Below are 13,385 nucleotides of genomic sequence, written 5' to 3'. Positions count from 1 at the left end.
ATGAGTCCATGAATTTTTCTTGTTCTAAATAAGTTGTGTTTCTTTTTTGTAGCCGAATAATATCGATGATGTTTAATCAGGATGGTGGCATGGTGATCAGCAAAAAGGGAAACATCATAAGGGAATGGATGTGGCCTTCAAAGGGAAAACTTGATGATCCAGTTGACATTTGGGTATTATTTTACAATTTATCATTCTTATGTCTATTACTTATGCCATACCAATAGTTTACTTTGAGCTTTGTTTTTTTTTTTTAAAGATTTTATTTATTTATTTGACAGAGAGAGACACAGCAAGAGAGGGAACACAAGCTGGGGGAGTGGGAGAGGGAGAAGCAGGCTTCCCGCCTAGCAGGGAGCCCAATGTGGGGCTCGATCTCAGGACCCCAGGATCATGACCTGAGCCAAAGGCAGACACTTAACCTACTGAGCCATCCAGGTGTCCCTGAGAGGACTGAATTATTCAGTTTGGCTGTCTACACTAGCCAATTCATCTGACAAATCTTTATTTCAGTTTTTTACTTCATTTGGTTCTTTCTTTCTTTTTAAAGATTTTATTTATTTATTTGTTTATTTACTTAACTTACTTGAGAGAGAGAGTGTGTGTGGGGGGGGAGCAGAGGGGAGGGGTAGAAGGAGAGGGAGAAGGACTCTGCACGGGGCTCGACGCAGGGCCTGACTTGGGGCTCCACACGGGGCTCGACTGAGGGCTCAATTCCACAGCTCAATCCCACAACCCATGAGATCACTACCTGAGCCAAACCAAGAGTCATACACTTTTTTTTTTTTAAGATTTTATTTACTTATTCATGAGAGAGAGAGAGAGGCAGAGGGAGAAGCAGACTTCCCGCAGAGCGGGGAGCCCGATGCGGGACTCGATCCCAGGACTCCGGGATCATGACCTGAGCCGAAGGCAGACACTTAACCATCTGAGCCACCCAGGCGCCCCAAGAGTCATACACTTAACTGACTGAGCCACCCAGGTGCCCCTACTTCACTTGGTTCTTTCTTAATGGATTTGTCATTGCTAAGCAGCAGTTACTTTATTTGTTTATTATTTTTTAAGATTTTATTTATTTATTTGAGAGTGTGAGAGAGAGAAAGAGAGAGCACAAGCAGGGGGAAAGGCAGGCAGAGGGAGAAGCAGACTCCCCACCAAGCAGGGAGCCTGATGTGGGGTTTGATTCCAGGACTCTGGGATCATGACCTGAGCCAAAGGCAGATGCCCAACCGACTAAGCCACCCAGGCACCCCTATTTTTTTTTAAGTAGGCTTCACACCCAGCGTGGAGCCCAATGTGGGGCTTGAACTCATGACCCTGAGATCACAACTTGAGCTGAGATCAAGAGTCAGACGCTTAACTGACTGAGCCACCCAGGCGCCCCAAGCAGTTACTTTAAACAGTAATTTTTAGAAATTATTAGAAAGCATTTTGTGTATAATATAAAAATATTTTAAAAATAGGAAGATATACAGTGTTCAAAATGAAAAGTCTCCTTCTCCTCAGTCTCACTCTGTAGAATTACCTTTGTTAATAGCTTAATGTGTATTTCTGTCAGATCAAGGATCAGAAATTCAGATAATGTGAGAGGGAGCCTACCAGCGGGAACTTCGGTGAACTGGAAAGTATGTCCCCCCCCTAAAGGAGACAGCCTTTACTGAGGGCCAGAACATTGTTGTCACATGGGAATGTGGGCTTACACCTGCTATATTTTATGATTTTTTAAAAAGCCATGAATCCAGGGGTGCCTGGGTGGCTCAGTCGTTAAGCGTCTGCCTTCGGCTCAGGTCATGATCCCAGGGTCCTGGGATCGAGTCCCGCATCGGACTCCCTGCTCAGCGGGAAGCCTGCTTCTCCCTCTCCCACTCACCCTGCTTGTGTTCCCTCTCTCACTGTGTCTCTCTATGTCAAATAAATAAATAAATTCTTTAAAAAAAAAAAGCCACGAATCCAGATTTTATTGATGAAATACCCTGATATTTCAAAGTTGGCAATTAACTCAAACTCTGGCAGGACTAAACCAAACACTTCCGAGCTGCCAGTCTGTAACCTCTGTGCTAGACTTTATTGATTCATATATAGTTACTTCATGTGTGTGTGTGTACATGGGCTGCATTTTGTGTCCAGGACCACAGCATATGGTAGTAAAGTTGTACCGTACAACCAACCTTAGAGGTACCGATTATAAAGAGCTGTGCTGTCCAGCATGGCAACCACTAGACACCTGTGGTTATGGACCCTTGAACTACACTGTGGGTATAAACTACACACCAGATTTTAAAGACTTAGTATAAAAAACAAGAATGTAAGGTACCTTATTGATCATTTTTATATTGATTACATGTTGAAATGTTAATATTTGGATATATTTAGTTATAAAACGTTATTTAAGTTAATTTCACCTGCATTTTACCTTTTAATGTGGCTATTAGAAAATTTAGAATTACTCATATGGTAAGCATTTATGGCTCACAGTATATTTATATTGGACACACTATTGTGTGGAAAGTACCTCCAGGTCTCTGTTCTATACAATTTACAAAAGCATCCATGGTGCCCATGTATCCTACATATACTATTTGGATTGCCATTTTTAAAGAAGTACTGCTTAGCTCTGAAAGGTTAGGAAAGTAAAGAGTGAGTAGAGAAATTGTCCCAACATGCCTGTATGCACAAGTTTGCTGACACTCAGGAGCCAGCTTCCTCATCTAAAAAATCAGGATCGCTAATGGGATAGATTATTCAGTTTGGATCTCCTCAGCTGGCAGCCTTCAGGAAGCAAGGGAGTGAACTTGTAACCAACCAAGAGTCCTTGCGTGCTTAGAACAGTTGACTTAACTAGGATGTTTTTCTACAGCAAACCTTTTAAAAATATGCTTTACAAATCTGCAGATGTTCACTTGAGCTTTAAAAGTTGTTCACCATTACTTTTCTATCCTTGTCATTTATAAAATCTCTCCAGCTTTAATAAGTTTCACAGAAATAGTTAATAGACTTGTAAAACTCCTAAGCATTTGGCAGCCATTAACGACTTTCATCATCATCAAGGGAATCAGATGTTGTGCAAACTATATTTTATGAGAGAGACTATCTCAAGAGTTAGAATTACAACTCAGAAGTACCTGCAGACTGACCCAGAATTTTCCCAATCTAAAGTGAATCTGACTTTCTTTATAAGACATGACTACATTAATTGCCAACAGTTTCTCCTCATTCCTCTTCCTTCCCTCAAAAAGTCATAACAACACACAAATTGCAGCACAAAACCTAAAGCCATCCCTGACTTAATGGAACCAGACTGAAGCTGTGAACATTGGTCTCAAATTTCCTTCCACGCATCATGCAAATGTCTTAAGATTTCCACCTGAATTATGAGCATGAAAATTCTGTGTAGGAAATGACAATCCTTTCTGTTGCCCCCAGGTGAACAAGTTCATTACAGTGGAGATTTCTGGGCGCTTTGCTATCACCTTGGTCTACAAATGGCATCCCCAAAGCCTAAAGCTATCTCTGGCACCTGTAAAATGCAAGTTTTTTCCTCCATGCTTACCTGAGGAGGTAGGTCCAGAGGGTTTTTAATCGTTGTCATGCCACCACCTCAGTGCAGACCAGAGTAAGAGCAATGCTGACTGATCTTAGATTCTTAACTTTTAGTATTTCCTGGTAATTGCTATAGTAAGGATGCTGGAATCTTGGCTAATTATAAATCCTGCCAGGATTGAGACACCAGGATGGCTCAGTAGGAGGAGCGTGCTACTCTTGATCTAGGGGTTGTGAGTTCAAGCCCCACATTGGGTGTAGAGATTAATTAATTAATTAATTAATTGATCCTGCCATTTCTGGACGTTACCTGTGAAGTAACTGGAATGAGGGGAGATTAGAATAGGAAAGTAGACTTGGGAGAAAAATGAACACCTAGTTTCTTCTAAGGTCATGATTCCCAAGCTTTGGAGAATTAATTTCCTGTCTCTGATTTGGGTGAATTGTTTGCATTTATATAATCTATGATTTCTTAAAAATGGTGTGGGGTTCATATATTGTTTTTAACTAAAGAGAAATCAATTTAAAGTCACTATTTTTTTTAAGATTCATTTATTTATTGGGGGGAGGGGCAAAGGGAGAAGGAGAGAGAGAAGCAGATTCCCTACTGAGTAGGGAGCCTGGACGGGGGGCGGGGTCTTCAATCCCAGGACACCAGGACCCCAAGATCATGACCTGAGCCGAAGAGAAGAGAAGGATGCTCAACTGACTGAACCACCCAGGTGCCCCTAAAGTCACTATTTTTAAGCATAAGTACCATTCTAAAGACACTTGGAGATGAGCATTGTAAAAACTATGGCTCAAAATAATGTCTTTTAATAATCATTTCACACTTGCCCTAAATCTCTGTTGAGGAATTTAGGCTAAAACTTTTGTTAAGAGATGAGACATTCAAATGTTAGTATCTCTAATTTCATGTAGTTAAGTAGCAAGTTGACTAAAAAAAAAAAAAATTTGTTTTTGAGTGCATTTATGTGAATGATACACATATTACAGAACATGTATGAACCTTTAATAAAAGACCTTTAGTTTTAGGGACAGGCATCAAAACTGTGTTACTCTTGGTTATACTATAGAAATACCATGTTTATTTCACATATGCTGAATTTTTGCCATAAATAGCTATCTTGCCTCCCTGGATTTTTATGATCATGTCATCTGAAAAGAGCTTAATATTCTCTCTCAGCCATTCCCTGATGTCAGTCCCATCTCCACAGAAGCCAGGGAGTTTTTCAAGGCCTGTAGAGTGAAGTGCAAGCATCTGAAATCCACAACACAGGACAAAGATGTAAGTGTGAAATAGTCACTATTTTGAGATTGCAGGCAAAGGTAACTTTTAGTTTTCACATTGTTCTAGAGGTAATGTTCTCTTCCAACACAGGCTGGATTCCAACACAGCTATTGCACACAGATGGGCCCATTTATATAATTACTGGAAGGAGCATGGGATGACTTCTATTGTTTGTGTTTCACTTTTCTTAACATCTTAGCCATTTTTAAGTGGTGTCTCCCCTGGTTGGTCAGTGGCGTAAGCTCACACATCACACTGTTGTACAACTTCACCACCATCCATCTCTAGAACTTTTTCATTTTGTGAAACTGAAACTCTGTACCTAGTAAACAACAACTCTCCATACCTCCCTCTCCCAGCTTCTGGCAACACCCCTTCTACTTTCTATCTCTATGAATTTGACTGTTTTGGGTACCTCGTATAAGTAGAATCAAACAGTATTTGTCCTGCCGTAACTGGCTGATTTCACTTAGCATAATGTCCTCAAAGTCCATCCACATTGTAAAAGGTGTCAGAATTTTCTTCATTTTTAAAGGTGAATAATATTTCATTACATGTGTATACCACATTTCATTTGCCTATTCATCTGTTGATGGACACTTGGATTCCTTCCATATTTTAGCTATTGTGAATAATGCTGCTATGAACATGGGTATATAACTATCTCTTTGAGATCCTATCTTCAATTCTTTTGGATATATTTACAGAGTGGAATTGCTGGATCATATAGTAACTCCATTTTTAATTTTTTATAAGCTTCTTTTTTAAGATTTTATTTATTTATTTGAGAGAGAGAGAGAGAGAACACAAACAGGGAGGAGGGGCAGAGGGAGAGGGAGAAGCAGACCCCCTACTGAGCAGGGTACTGGATATGGCTCTCCATCCCAGGACCCCAGGATCATGACCTGAGCCGAAGGCAGATGCTTAACCGACTGAGCCACCCAGGTGTCCCTCGATTCTCAATATCCTTCCCAACAGTTGTCATTTTCTGTTTTGTTTTGTTTTTTTAAAAAGAGTAGCCATCCAGGGACGCCTGGGTGGCTCAGTCGTTAAGGCGTGGGATAATTCTTAGTTGTTAAGGACCATTGCAATATACATTCCTGGCCCCCACAAACTAAATGCCTATTGTGCCATCAGCCAAAAGGCCCATGCACATTTGTGAATACCCCCAAGGAAGGAGGTATTTACTTGTGTTGAGAACTATTCTATATTTGTTATTCCTGGGGGGAATATTTGGGTATATGGGGTGGGGAGATCAATCATAAGATTATTGCAGTGATCTAGCCAAGATACTATGGACTGACCTAAGCTGTCAAGAACAGAACATAGATGAGAGCTCTAAGGTAATTAAGAGGCAGAATTCATAGGACAGTTTGTTGGCTTATGTGTTGAGATGGAGAATCAATCACCAAATAAGAATAGATAGAATGAAAAAAGAAGAGGGCCAAGTGAACCAACACTTAAGGGGCAGGTTGAGAGATAGGAGGAGAACCATATCACTGCGGGGTGGCCATGGTGAGACCCATGTCCTTTCTCCTCCTTCTTGTATGCCTCTAACAAGCTCAAAACTGTATTTCCAGACCCCCTTGCAGATGGATTTCTAGATGCGTATTAAGCCCCATTCATTAGATGTATTCATGTGAGATTTGGGAGATGGAAATAAGAGGAAACCATTGTCTTGCTTTGGCAAGCAAGACATGGAGAAGTTGGGCTTTCCCACAGCAGCACTGCATTATCCAGCCGTTAGCATCATAGATACCGAGAGACAATTGGAGCAGCTCCTGGTTCTATCCTCACAGCTTTAGTGCACTGTTCCTGAGCCCCACAGCTCTGTGGTGGTTCTTAGGCCACACCTTCCTGATATGGCAGAGTCAGCAGCTCCCCTGGTTGGTCAATTGGTGTTCTGGGAACAGCTGGAGACTGCCACTTCTCCTTTTTCAGTGATTTTATAATTAAATACTTAGAAAAAGGCTAGGGAGTTTTCTGCTTCTTACAATTGAGAACAACATTCAAAGAAAGTGTGTTTCAAAATGAGGGAGTCGTAACAGGACAAGCCTTTCAGAGAAGCCAAGCCAATGAGAAATAAAAAGCATCCATTGGGTTTGTCTTATGAGGATCAATAGTGATTTCAGCAAGAACCATTTCAGGGTACAGGTTGAAGTGGAAACCTGCTTATAGTGAGCTAAGGAACAGATACCTGAAATGTAAAAATTCTTGTGCTATTGTTGGCATTTGCCCACGCTTCAGATTTGTATAGTATGAGAAAAGAGACATGGGTGCCCCAAACCTGTGTCTTAGGCCCCTGCTCTCAGGCTTTCCTAGACCAGTAACTTCTTATGGGTCAAACTGCTGAACTTCTCAGCCTGCACTGGAGCAGCTTTCTGATCCCCTGATGGCAGTGACAATAGTCCAGATTCTTCTTCTTCCTCATTGTGGCAGACTTTGCAACATCCCTGTGGTTTGGTTTTGTGGTTTTTCTGGAAGGGAACAATCTGGCAAACTTGCATGGAGGTGATAGGATTTCTTGTAGGTGGAGCCCAAGTCTTATCTCCCTCTATTTGTTCTGCTAGATCCTTCTGGAGTGCCCCTCCCTCCCCGTAATTCCCATGCCTCCCCTACTCAGTGCATGTGAGAAGGCCCTTGCTGGTTTCTGTCTCAGATAGAGGAAGGCAAATCCACACTCCCTGGTCCAGGCCTCTATAGCTTCTCTCACCTAGAGTTGGATAATCTTCAGCTCTTAAGTTGTCAAGGGTACTTGGTACTGTTAAACTGGTGATCATTTTTTAGTTATTTAATATAAAACCGTATTTAGAAATGATGCTCTTTGGGGCACCTGGGTGGCTCAATTGGTTAAGCGTCTGCCTTCAGCTCAGGTCATGATCTCAGGGTCCTGGGATGGAGCCCGGCATCAGGCTCCCTGCTCAGTGGGGAGCCTGCCTCTCTCTCTCTCCCTCTGCCTGCCACTCCCCCTGCTTGTGCTCTCTCTCTCTATCAAATAAATAAATAAAATCTTAAAAAAAATAATTTAAGAAAACTTTAAAAAAGAAATGGTGCTCTTTATAATATTTCTAAATTGATTGAAGTATGCTTACAGTCATTGTTTTCTAATATAAAAAATTGCTTCTTTTTCATATGCATGGTCTTTGGTTTCTAGGGAAAATGGTATCCAAAATCCCTTTGATGTTCATAGAATTTGTAAGTATGGGGGAAAAGAGAAGATGATGAAATAGCCTGGGTTGTTTGATTCCACTTTTGATCAAAGAAAAATATATTCTTGGGGCGCCTGGGTGGCTTGGTCGTTGAGCGCCTGCCTTCGGCTCGGGTCATGATCCCAGGGTCCTGGGATCGAGCCCCGCATCGGGCTCCCTGCTCCACGGGAGGCCTGCTTCTCCCTCTCCCACTCCCCCTGCTCGTGTTCCCTCTCTCGCTGTGTCTGTCAAATAAATAAATAAAATCTTTAAAAAAAAAAAAAGAAAAATATATTCTTACATATGTATTTTCAAAGACTGGAAGGGTGTATGCCTAATTTTTTGATACTGAATACATTGCTTTTGAAATAAGAAAAAATATTTTTGAAATGTGTAAAATACCCACAAAGATGAAACAGTATGAGTATGAGTAATATTAGCAAAGAAAATCAATAAAAAAATTATTATTACAGTTCTGAAGGTTTGACACCATAATTTATAATCATTTCTGTCATGAAACCTACACTTTCCAAAGACTTAGAATGAGGACACCATCTCCGCAGGGCATATAAGACTTCTTGTGTTACTTTCTTAGTAGAGACTGATGTCTTTATCTCTCACATTCACAAATAGCACAAAATAATCCACAGAGTCCCTTTTTGTAACTTGTCTAAATAACTCCTATAATCAGCAATTTTCCCAGGCATGCCCTCCCTTCAAAATAGATGTTCAAGGTTGTGCAAACAAAGATAATGAATCATCTTCTCAACTATGACAACTTATTTCTTTTTCAAATCTTCCTGAAAGATGGGTTCTTTTGTCTTTTAGATGTTTCATGTGTTCTTTGAGCAATATTTCCAAAGAAGAATGTTAGGGCATGACCTTTCAAAGGAGATTTTGTTGTTGTTTAATTTCTATTAATTTGTTGTTTTGATTTCTTTGTTTTTTAATTTCACATGAATAGTTGATGAGCTAACTCTAGCATACCAAAACACCAACAATTGTTAATAAGTATACTATTGAGTTTTCTACTTTTGAAAGCACTGTACATGTAGTTCATCAGCAGATGTCTGACACTTAGGGGAATTATTTTTTCTATCAAACATTTCTTGCGATCTGCTCTCTTTGTGCCCTGACATGAAAGGCAAGCGGCCTTCCAGCCCTTTACTCTTCACAGGTTCCTCACCCTATGGAATATGTTTGCAAATTAAGCTAATCTTGAAGATTAAAAAAATGAGCTGGGAAAATGTATTTAAGATAAAATGAGTGATATGAATCCAGCTCAACCAAAAAAGCCCAGTAAAAAATGAAATAAAAATGCTACCTTGTGTGATACATAACCTATCCAAAGAATGTATAACTGAATGAAACAAAAATAGTAGTAATCTGGAAGTGCCTATTGCTCTCTCTTCTTCCTTTTTGAGTCTGACTGTAAATAGAGATAAGGAGCCAAGTAGAAATAAAGGCATTTATTTTAAAAAAATTTAATTGAAGTATAGTTGACATACAATATTATGTTAGTTTCAGGTTTATGACATAGTGATTTGACAATTGTATACATTACTAAGTGCTCATCATAAGTGTAGTTACCATCTGTCAGTCACCATACAAAGTTATTACAGTATTATTGATATAATTCCTATGCTCTACTTTCCATCCCTATGGATTATTTATTTATAACTGGAAGCTTGTACCTCTTGATCACTCCACCCAAATCAAGGCATTAATTATTGAAAGGATAGGCCTCACTAGTAGAGTTGTATTGGAAAAGCTGGATTGTAGATAGTTTGGACCTCAGACTCTCTAAACCCTTCCCCTAAATTGAAGAAAACCAGTTACCTTACCCATCAAAGTGCAAGCTGGAAAACTTGAACAGGAGAGACATGCCTGTTGGTAGTCTTATCACACAGGGATTGGATATACAAGGCAAACTACGTAAGAAGTGGTCAGTGAGAGCAATTGGTGTGGCCCGATGAGGAAAGGTGGTCCAGCGTGGCAGAATTTTACCTGCCCCTCCCTGGCTGTGGGAGAGGCACAAAGGAAAAAGGCACCACCTTCTGATGTCTTCCCTTCCCTATTTGTTTCAGAGTCTTTCTGTCAGACTGCTTCCACAAAATCTTTTTCATTTTAGTCATAACAATTGCCTGAACAAAATATTATCTTAAAAACTGTTGAAAAGGTGTCACTTTGGAAAATGTGGTCAGGTTAAGTGACTATTATGTGCTCTTCTATTAGCTGAATTGTGTCTTTCCTTGTGAAGAGAAATGAAGGGATGGAAGAAGAAACCAGATGTGCCCACCCTCATAAGACATCTTGAAGAAAAGAAATGAAGGACCCTCCTTCCATGGAAATCTGAGGAGATAGAGATAAGGTTTTCCCTTAATAATAATAAAAAAAAAACTGGCTGAGCTTCCAAGACAATTAAAGAACAGATAGTCTTTTCAACAAATGATTCTGGGAAAACTGGATATCCACATGCAAAAGAATGGAATTGGATCTTGTCCTTAAACTATAGACCTAAATGTTGGAGCTAAAACTATAAAGCTCTTAGAAGAAAACATAATTATAAATCTTCTTGATCTTGGATTAGACAATGGTTTCTTAGATACCACACCAAAAGCACAAGTGAAAAAAGAAAAATAGATCAATTGACTTGATCAAAACTTAAAACATTTGTGCTACAAACAATACCATCAAGAGAGTGAAAAAATAACCCACAAATGGAAGAAAATGTTTGTAAATCATATGTGTGATAAGGAACTTGTGTCCAGAATATATAAAGAACTCTTACAGCTCAATAATAAAAAGATAAAGAACCCATGTTTTAATGGGGAAAAGGTCTGAATAGACATGTGTCCAAAGAATATATATAAATGGCCAATTAGTCCATGAAAAAATAAGATACTCAACAAAATTAGCCATCAGAAAAATGCACATTAAAACCACAATGAAATACCACTTCACACCCATTAGGATGGCTAAAATTAAAAAGACAGACAATAACAGTTGTTGGTGAGCATATGAAGAAGTTGGAACTCTCATTCCTCACTGTTGATGGGAATGTAAAATGGTGCAGCCACTTTGAAAAACAGCCTGGCAGTTATTCAAAAAGTTAAACATGGAGTTACCTTATGATTCACCAATTCTACTCCTCCATAAAGAAATGAAAACACGTCCATGTAAATACTTATATATAACAGCATTTTTCATCAACTTATGAATGGATAAAGAAAATGTGTTCTATCCGTATAGTAGAATGGTATTCGTATGATTCTATCTATATGAAATGTCCAAAATAGGCAAATCTTTAGAAGCAGAGGGTAGGTTAGAGGTTGCCTAAGGCTGAAGGGCCAGGGAGAAATAGAGGTGACTGCTAATTGGGACAGATTTCTTGGTGGGGAGGGAGGGAGGAGAACAAAAAGTGTTCTAAAATTAGATTGTGGAAGTGATTGCACAATTCTGTGCAACTCTGTGAATATACTAAAAACCATTGAATTCTACACTCATGATGGATGCTTTGTCTGAGTGAGTTCTATCTCAATAAAGCTGTTTTTAAAAAATCTGGCTGGACACCTTTACTTCTATCTGTATAGCAGAAGAAACTTTCTGAGAAGCCTTTTTACTGAAAAACACCTAGAACTGAATACATTATAACTAATACAAATTTTAATGTGCTACCAAATTCACAAGAAAGTAATGCATATTGTCTTATTATTTAATAATTCATACATGTGAAATAAAATTATAGTGAAAGCAAGATAATAAAAACACCAAAATAAAAATAGGGCAAACACTTTCCCTTGTGGGGAAGAAAGGAATACAAATGGGGAGGGGTGCATAGAGAGCTAAAGTTTAATTGCATTGATAATGTTCTGTTTATTTAGCTGGAGAGTAGGTACATGAGTGTTCCTTTATTATTCTTTATACTTTATTCTCTAAATTTTATTTTTTTTAAGATTTTATTTTATTTACTTGGGCGAGAGTGAGAGAGAGAGAGAGCATAGAGGGTGAGGGAGAAGCAGACTCCCTGCTGAGCAGAGAGCCCTACACAGAGTTCAATCCCAGGACCCTGAGATCATGACCTGAGCCGAAGGCAGACGCTCATCCAACTGAGCCACTCAGGCGCCCCTAAATTTTATTTTTAAAATACACATATATGCTGGAAAACATGACATTCCCGTGCACAGAAAGATCAAAAATAAAAATGTAGAAACAATTTAATAAAAATCCAGTAAAATACCCATATTCAGGCTTCAGTTGATTTAAATCACTTCAGAACTATGAAGTTCATCAGTACTTGACCCAAAGCAGCAGCTATACTTCATTTCCAAAAAAGCTTCAGGGAATATGATCAATTTGACTATGTCAGAATTAAAATCTTTGAGAAATACCAGTAAGAAGATGAAAAAGCAAGCCACAGAAAAGCAGAAAATATTCATAATATACGTATCTGACAAAGGATTTGTATCCAGAGTATAAAAAGAACACCTACAACTCAATAAAAAAACAACCCAATAAAAAATGTGCAATAGATTTGAACAGACATTTGGCAAAATAAGATATGAATGAACAAAAAGTACGCAGAAAGATGTTCAACATCTCCATTCATCAGGGAAATGCAAATTATAACTGTAATGAGTTAACACCTAATGCCCCTTAGAATGGCTATAAATGAAAGATTGATAATACCATGTGTTAGTGAGAACTTTCTTTTTTTTTGCATGGTGACAAATGTATTATTAGTTTCAGAGGTAGAGGTCAGTGATTCGTCAGTCTTATATAATAGACAGTGCTCATACATCACATGTCCTCTTTAATGTTCATTACCCAGTTACCCCATCCCGCCACCTCCCTCCCCTCCAGCAACCCTCAGTTTGTTTCCTATGATTAAGAGTCTTATGGTTTGTCTCCCTCTCTGATTTCGTCTTGTTTTATTTTTCCCTCTCTTCCCCTATGATCCTCTGTTTTGTTTCTTAAATTCCACATATCAGTGAGATCATATGATAATTGTCTTTCTCTGATTGACTTATTTCGCTTAGCATAATACCCTCTAGTTCCATCCATGTCATTGCAAGATTTCTTTTTTTTTTTTTGATGGCTGAGTAGTATTCCATTGTGTGTGTGTGTATATATACACACACCACATCTTCTTTTTTTTTTTTGTGACTTAATTTTTTTTTATTCTTATGTTAATCCCCATACATTACATCATTAGTTCTAGATGAAGTGTTCCATGATTCATTGTTTGTGCATAACACCCAGTGCTCCATGCAGAACGTGCCCTCCTCAATACCCACCACCAGGCCAACCCATCCTCCCACCCCCCTCCCCTCTAGAACCCTCAGTTTGTTTTTCAGAGTCCATCG

Source organism: Leptonychotes weddellii, chromosome 5 (genome assembly GCF_054177405.1).
Source record: "Leptonychotes weddellii isolate Sample4059 chromosome 5, ASM5417740v2, whole genome shotgun sequence".
Taxonomy (NCBI): domain Eukaryota; kingdom Metazoa; phylum Chordata; class Mammalia; order Carnivora; family Phocidae; genus Leptonychotes; species Leptonychotes weddellii.
Note: the sequence above shows the minus strand (reverse complement) of the source record.